Source organism: Macrobrachium nipponense, chromosome 20 (assembly GCF_015104395.2).
Source record: "Macrobrachium nipponense isolate FS-2020 chromosome 20, ASM1510439v2, whole genome shotgun sequence".
In the NCBI taxonomy this organism is placed as follows: domain Eukaryota; kingdom Metazoa; phylum Arthropoda; class Malacostraca; order Decapoda; family Palaemonidae; genus Macrobrachium; species Macrobrachium nipponense.
This window is the reverse complement of record NC_061089.1, coordinates 70,775,355-70,783,923: the sequence shown is the minus strand read 5'-3', so window position 1 is coordinate 70,783,923 and position 8,569 is coordinate 70,775,355.

Genomic DNA, 8,569 nt, shown 5'->3' with positions numbered 1-8,569 from the left:
ATGAAACTCTGGAGAATATTCTCTTTTATAGTTATTATTATTCTCAAAAAATAATTCAGTTCAAAGATTTGTAATTGTCGCAGTCATCCATCGTCAAATGATGAGGTTTCATGATTAATGACCGTCCCAATTATACCCCCTGTACGTCGCTTCTGTTTGCCATGAGATTAAATTTCCTCGGGAATTTCTCCATTACCAGAGGCGCCTCATACGTTGTTCTGTTTTTGCTAGACTGTCTTGTTAAAGAAAACTTGTGTTTTGTTTTATTTTCTTGTCAAAGAAAATTTGTTTGGTATTTTGTTGTCAAAGAAAACATCCCTTTTTTTGTTTTATTTTCTGATTTTCTGCTTAAAGAAAAGTTGTGTTGTTTTTTAAAGAAAACTTCCTGTTTTGTTTTATTTTCTGCTTAAAGAAAATTTGTTCTGTCTTATTTTCTTGTCAATGGAAATTTGTTTTGGTTTATTTTCATGTCAAAGAAATTCTGTTTTGGCTTATTTTGTTGTGAAAGAATATTTCCTGTTTTTTTTTTTTTTTACTTTAAAAAGAGAATTTATTCTTTATTTCATAATTATATATATATATATATATATATATATATATATATACGTATATATATGATCATTTTGATGCTAAGAAAAAAAATAATAAAATAAAAAGACAGAGAGAGAGAGAGAGAGAGAGAGAGAGAGAGATTTTGCGTCTCCGTACTTTGTGAACGCTTACTTATACATGTAAGGAGCCCCAGAGTTCAAAGACTGGCACACGACGGGTTGATTAAATTTATTAGAGAATTTAAAATTATAATGGAGAGCGCGAGACTTTGACGAATAAACGAGAGTACTTGACTGGGGGACGATGTGAGTGGATCAAGGGCTTAATGAAGCAGCCCAAGAACAAATTGCGCGCGCGCGCGCGATGATAGAGATTTTTCACGTCTTTCCTCATGTTTCTATAAACTATAGTTAAAAAGGAAAAAAAAAGTTAGCAAGATGAGTAAATCTGAACAAGAGTGAAGTTATGACGATCAATGGAAACGAGGAAGATGGAATAATAACTATTTTTATGAATGGTGGAAGAATTGAAGCAGATACCTCATACATACATGGTTGGCAAGATGAGAGAAGAGGTGAATCACATATTATCAGGTCAAACAAGGAAGGCAGTAAGGCATGCGCAAATTATTGGGAGGAATCTTTAAGGTGATATGGAAGATACAGCTAGTATGCATCAAGTGACTGGTTTAGCCAACTCTCCTTTATGGAGGTGAAGTGTGAATGTTGAATATGAATGAGGGGAGGAAGATTGAAGCTGTACGGATGCATTGTTTGTGTGGTGTATGTGGAATAAGAAGCAAAAAAATGATAATAATAAATAAATAAAAATAGTGATAAATGAGAATATATGTATATGTTAAAAAATTAGTAAAATTGAAGGGTGAATCAGTGTTTTGGAAATGTTATGGTAATGAGACAAAAATGAAGGATGATAAATAAGTAAAGAAACTGTAATTAGAAGGATTTTATTGAAGTCTTCCCCATAAGGAAAGTTCCCTGGCAATAACTTTAAGTCTGACATGTAATAATTTCTACTTAAAACCTACAGAATAATAAGAAAAACGCTTTGTAGTGTGTTCAGGCCAATTGCTCTCGTTCATTACGAAATGGAAAACGAAACAAAACCACACACAGTCCAAACCTAATTAGACCCTGCGGTGGAGACTTCAAAAGTGATTCATACATAATTCCTCTCTCTCTCTCTCTCCTCTCTCTCTCTCTCTCTCTCTCTCTCTCAATATCTATCTTCGCATTCTTCATCTTTTGTAGAAAACATCTCTCTCTCTCTCACTATTTCTCTCTCTCAATATCTATCTTCGCATTCTCCACTCTCTCTCTCTCTCTCTCTCTCTCTCTCTCTCTCTCGTTTTTAATCTTAATACATAATTCCTATCATTATTAACCTTCATACATAATTCTCCTCTCTCTCTCTCTCTCTCTCTGTTTCGTTATTTTATGCAGTTAACCTTAGTTGCCCCAAATCAACAACAACGATGTCTAAAAAAAATAAAAAAATAAAAAATAAAACCTCTTAAGACTATCCTTGGACCCATATCAAATTAAAAAGAAAAAAGGGAAAAAAATTAGAAAACACGAATAAAACGAAAATACTAACATTGTAACCCCTCCAACATGGCTAGATCCCAAATCTTCCTACGCTGACTATAAGGATCTTAGGCAAGGTGTGGATTCTCTCTGGGCTTTCTTGTAAGTTGCCGGATTAGCCAGATTTTGGGCTCTGAGACCTCCTCCTGGCTTCAGAGAAGGCATCTCTGTTACCTGGCATGTAAACAATCGGGCATTCAGGAGTAAATATGACGACAGCTGTGGGGTATTCTGCCCTTAACGTTCGTACGATGCCCGGGGAAGGGCGCAGGTGCCAACCCTTCCTAATCATGTTTTTTTTTTATTCTTTTTTGTATATTTCGTATATATATATATATATATATATATATATATATATACATAAATACATACATACATACATATATATATATATATATATATATATATATGTGGGTATGAGTTTGATCATATCACCGTGATTAATATACATGGATTAAGCTACAAATGTCCTTTAATATCCAATTCGCTCTACCTCGGAATTAATATATTTTCATATATGTTAACCGAAGGGGAATTTTTTTTAATTGATAAGAAATTATTCGGCTCGTGGACGCGAAAAAATATACCCCTTCGGTTAACATATATAAAAATGCATATCAATTTCCGAGGTAGAGCAAATTAGATATTAAAGGACATTTGTAGCTTAATGCATATATATATACGTGTATATATATATATGTATATATATATGAATACATATATATACACATATTATGTGTATATATATAAATATGTATATATAATATATGTCGGTATACACAAAATAATTGTGAAAGTAAGAATGAAAAGACACGACATTAAATGAATTAGAAGCAGTTGAACAGTTGAAAGCTATAATCTGCGCCCCGCCCCCCCTAACCCCCACCTCTCTACATAAGGGCAGAACAACCAGCAAAGGTAGTATTTAGCGCAATATCTATGTATATATGCATGTGTGCGTGTGTTCGTTTGTATGAACGCATCGCTTGTATGTTAAATATTACCATGTTAAAGTTCCCAAGCATATCATTTAGTTTCTCAAATAACCTTTCGGGCATCCAGCTCTGAGAGAGAGAGAGAGAGAGAGAGAGAGAGAGAGAGAGAGAGAGAGAGAGAGAGAGTCTTGAACCCTAATGCTAAAAAGAAATCGATTTTCAACTCAGAACTCACGTCAAATTCCTGTCAAATTCCTTTTTTTAATTAACAGGGTGGTCCATCTCTCTCTCTCTCTCTCTCTCTCTCTCTCTCTCTCTCTCTCTCTCTCTCTCTCTCTCTCCATCACTGAACCGAATATTTTTCAAACGAGGAATCAGACATCCTGTCGATTTTAAATGATGGCCTGAAAGAGGAACGCAGTCTGGTTGGACTGTGGATCAGAGAGAGAGAGAGAGAGAGAGAGAGAGAGAGAGAGAGAGAGAGAGAGAGAGAGAGTGGTGTCTAGATTGCGAGGTGGGGTGGGTATGGGAGGGTGTTCGAGGGACTTCGTAAAGAGGGGGATGGGGGGGGGGGGGGGGGGTGGTGGGGGGGGGGGGGGGGTGGAGGAAAAAATCCAATTTGCGTAATGGAGTGAATTCCAGGATTTTCGATGCCTCAGTTCCGGACGAGAGGTAAAAGACACCAGCGATATTTTGGTTAAATGAACAACCAATATCATTATGGTTCCTCAGTTTGAATTTTCCCAGAAAATGACTCTCTCTCTCTCTCTCTCTCTCTCTCTCTCTCTCTCTCTCTCTCTCTCTCTCTCTCTATGAGGTGCAATTCCCGATGCCTACCAATTAGATATATTCGGTTGAATCGTGCATAGGTCGTAACTTCTTGGAATTCCTTTATGGAGAAAGTGAAATATTATCGAGATATTTCAGAATTCCTAAGCTACCAACATTTACTTGTTAATTCTGTATATTTACTCCCTAGGCAGGCGCATATAATGAAATGTATGATGAATTAATATGAAATACGAGAGTAAACAAGCCACACACACAAAAAAGGTATTTTTAAATGTCCGTTTCGGAAAAATAATAATTAAAAAAAAAAAAAAAAAAAAGAGTGCTTTTTAATGATTGCATAATATATGCCAATGCACTGCTTGTTTTTCAACTAAAAATAAATAAAAACAGTAAATTAATTATATGAATCAGTAAGCCAACCAACTATTGACAAAGCAACAATCCCTAAGAGACTGCAGTTAACAGAAACTTTTCAATTGCTGAAAATATCCAGACATAATCATTAGTGCGAATACATCAAACTTAAACAAAACAAAAGGTTAAGCATCCCACTTACCCATCAAATAACCCAAAGACCATCGGATAACTCAAAGGCTAAATGAGAGACAAGGATAACTGAGTAGACCAGACGGGAATCAAGCGAAAACAATGTCTTCGAGTCGATGACCGAACACAGTTAACAAGCCTTGATAACACCTCTGTGGTTTATACCTGACCAATGCCAGCGTATCATGTTTATTCATGTTTATTCAGTGAAATGGTTTGTGGTTGATGAATAAACCTTCCCTTGATGAGGTCGCAGGTTGAGCTCATCGAAACTGAACGTCTCCGGTTAGAATGAAAATGACGAAACTGATTCTAATTCGAGTTGAGACTTCAACTTTAATCGTCTTGACAACGAGACGGGACAAGAAGAGAGAGAGAGAGAGAGAGAGAGAGAGAGAGAGAGAGAGAGACCTTTGAACCGCGCTGCAATACAGGTGAAAGAAAAACGTGATATTTGATAGACATCATGATACTTTCAGTGTTACTACAATGGGTACATAAGTGAATACAAAAGTACTGTACTATATAGGCAATTAAGGTTCTTGGCGAAATACTTTTGATTGGAATGAGTTGAACCTTACGAGCGAAGTATATGCGAAATAACTGGAGGGGGCGGGGGACATATATTAATAATAGTTACGGTAGGATAAACTTACAGAAAAGAGCCAATTCTCTCTCTCTCTCTCTCTCTCTCTCTCTCTCTCTCTCTCTCTCTCTCTTTTATATCGTCTCTCTACCTATACTTCTACCATTTTTCAAGTGAATAAATTCTTTAATAAATGATCGAACATTCAACTATTTTTAGCTGACCATTTTCAAGCTATCTCACCACAAACTTACTGTGGAGAAAAAATAAATAAATAAAAAGAATTTCTCGTTCAGAACTCCATCACTTCATTACCCGATCGTAATTTTCATGACATCCCTCATACAAACATTACGAATATTATTCATATTGTTCGAACCATCACAACACGGCATTTGTTATCTGTGCTCTTCCACTTGGCGGAGCTAATGTGAAATTATTTAACATCGTCGGCGCAACAACGAATGACAGACAGATCGCGACTCGGTGCAACAACAATGGGTGTTATGAGTCTCCCTGATGATAACGTAATGAGGACTGCGAATATAGATATATATATATATATATATATATATATATATATGTATATATATATATATTTGTATGCATTGTGAAAGGGGGGGAGCGACTTAATTCTCTCTCTCTCTCTCTCTCTCTCTCTCTCAGATTAATATACCCACTGAAAGAACCTTTATACAGACAAAATAACAGGGCCATTGGACGCTCAGGTATTAGTAAATCCTGGTGTTAATTTGAGGGAAATTTACATATTTAACATAAGGGCACTGGGCAAGGAAGAAGTCTTACACAGAACTCCTATATAGGCCCTGGGCACCCACAAATAAATACCCACAGCTGAATACCCACGAATAACCTCCCGCGGTCTGAGGTTTCACCAGGTAACGAAGACCCACGGGATACCCACCCGGCTGCTTAAAAAACATTTTCAATTATTCCCCGTCATTTTTTGTGTACTTTTTCTTGCCTTTCGTTAATTGGATGTCTACTGAATTATTCATTGGCGCTATTTGTTTACCGCAAGTGATGGTTGGCGTAATCTCAAGAGTCTCTCTCTCTCTCTCTCTCTCTCTCTCTCTCTCTCTCTCTCTCTGCTTCTTCTGTAAACCAATGTTTTACCGATGTATTTTATTTTCTCTCTCTCTCCTATTCTCCTTCTTCTGTAGACGAATATTTTCTGACGCACTTATTTCTCTCTCTCTCTCTCTTCTCTCTCTCTCTCTCTCTCTTCCCATTCTTTTTCTGCTTCTTTTCTGTAAACGAATATTTAACCGTCGTCGTTATCTCTCTCTCTCTCTCTCTCTTTCTTCTTTTTCTGGTTTTGTAGACGAATATTTTTCTGACGCACTTCTCTCTCTCTCTCTCTCTCTCTCTCTCTCTCTCTCTCTCTCTCTCTCTCTCTCTCTCTTTCCTCTTTTTCTTTTTGTTTTGTAGACAAATATTTTTCTGACGCACTTCTCTCTCTCTCTCTCTCTCTCTCTCTCTCCTTCTTTTTCTTCAAAGGAATATTTTATCGTCGTCTCTCTCTCTCTCTCTCTCTCTCTCTCTCTCTCTCTCTCTCTCTCTTCTTGTTTTGTAGGCAAATATTTTCCTGATCCATTTCTCTCTCTCTCTCCGAAACATGTAGCATTACTGCTTCAACACATTGTTATTCAGGAACAAGTAACAGTGACTAGAAAAAAATCAAGGGGGAAAAATCTCCAAGCTTACATTTCAATTTCATGGCTACGATAGGCGAGCGATATTATATACCACTGCTGTGTTTCTCTGTATAATGTTTTTCCTGTGATGTTGTAACACACTTTACAAATTTAACGAATACATATTTCCCGTGATATTAAAACACTACGTTGTTTTTCCTGTTTTTTTCCAGGAAAATATAAAAGTGTTTTTGCAGTTACTTTATAACGTTTTATAAATTTAACGAATATGTATTCTAGTGATATTGAAACGTTGTTTTTCTTCTTTCAACTAGGAAAATGTTCTGTTTTTTCAATGACTTTATAATACGTTATAAATTTAACGAATATATATTTCTAGTTGTATTGAAACAACATGTTGGTTTTCCTGTTTTTACGAGGAAAATGTCATGTTTTTCCTATGACTTTATAATACTTTTCAATAAATATATATTTCACGTGATATTGAAACAACACGTTGTTTTTCCTGTTTTTACCAGGAAAATGTATCATTTTTTTTCAATGGTTTTATAATTTAACAAATATACATTTCTAGTGATATTGAAACAACGCGCTGTTTTTCCTGTTTTTCCAGGAAAATGTATCATGTATTTCCAGTGACTTAATAATCCATGACAAATTTAAAGAATACATATTTCCCGTGATATTAAAACAACACGTTGTTTTTCCTGTTTCTCGTTAATAGGAAAATGTATCATGTTTTTCCAATGAATTTATAATCTGGTATAAATTTAACGAAAATTTTTTTTTAGTGATATCAAAACAACACGTTGTTTTTTCCTGTTTTTACCAGGAAAAGTTATCATGTTTTTCCAATGATCTTTAAATCCGTTACGAGTATAACAAATTTATATTCCCCGATATATTGAAGCAAAGCAACAACACCCGATTCGACAGGTTGTTTGTCTTCCCGTCCCGGAAACGCTATCAAGTAGTTCGTTTCAAAGTTGTTTCGCTCGTTTCGAAGTTGTTTCGCTCCTGCCGTTCATTTCTATCACTGCATGAACGTGAAACCTCGACTTCTATATATACAGTAACTGTTTGCATTGATTAATATTTCAGTTGAATATCAAAAGTTTTTCTCCATGCATAGGTATTTCTAATACGAGTTGAATAAAAACCAGTTTCCGCTTTACATAGATATTTCTGGTATGAGTTGAATAAAACTAATTTCCTGTTTTTTTTTACATAGATATCACTAGTAGGAGTTGAATAAACACAAGTGTCCTTCCTTCATAGATATTTATAGTAGTAGTTGAATTAAAAGAGTTTTAACTTCTGACTAAATACTTCAAGTAGTTGAATAAAAACAGTTTTTGCTTCTTACACAGATATTTCAAGCAGGAACTGAATAAAGACAACTTTTGCTTTTGACATATAGATATACTATCAAGTAAGAGTTGAATAAAAACTGTTTTAACTTCTTAAACAGATAATCCTAATAGTTGAATACAAGCAGTTTTTACTTCTTACATATATATATATATATATATATATATATATATATATATATATATAATATATATCTAGTAGTTGAAGAAAAACCATTTTGCCTCTTACAGATATATATAATATACTATATATATATATATATATATATATATATAATATATACATACGTACATATATATATATTATATCCATATAATATTATAATCTTATATATTCTATACATATCTTATAATTATTATATCAAATAACTATTATATATATATTTTAATAGATATATAGATAGATATATAGATCATCTATCTAGAGTATATATATAATAGTCTATTCAACTTCAACGCTACAAATGTCCTTTAATATCTAAATTCACTTTACCTCCCAAAT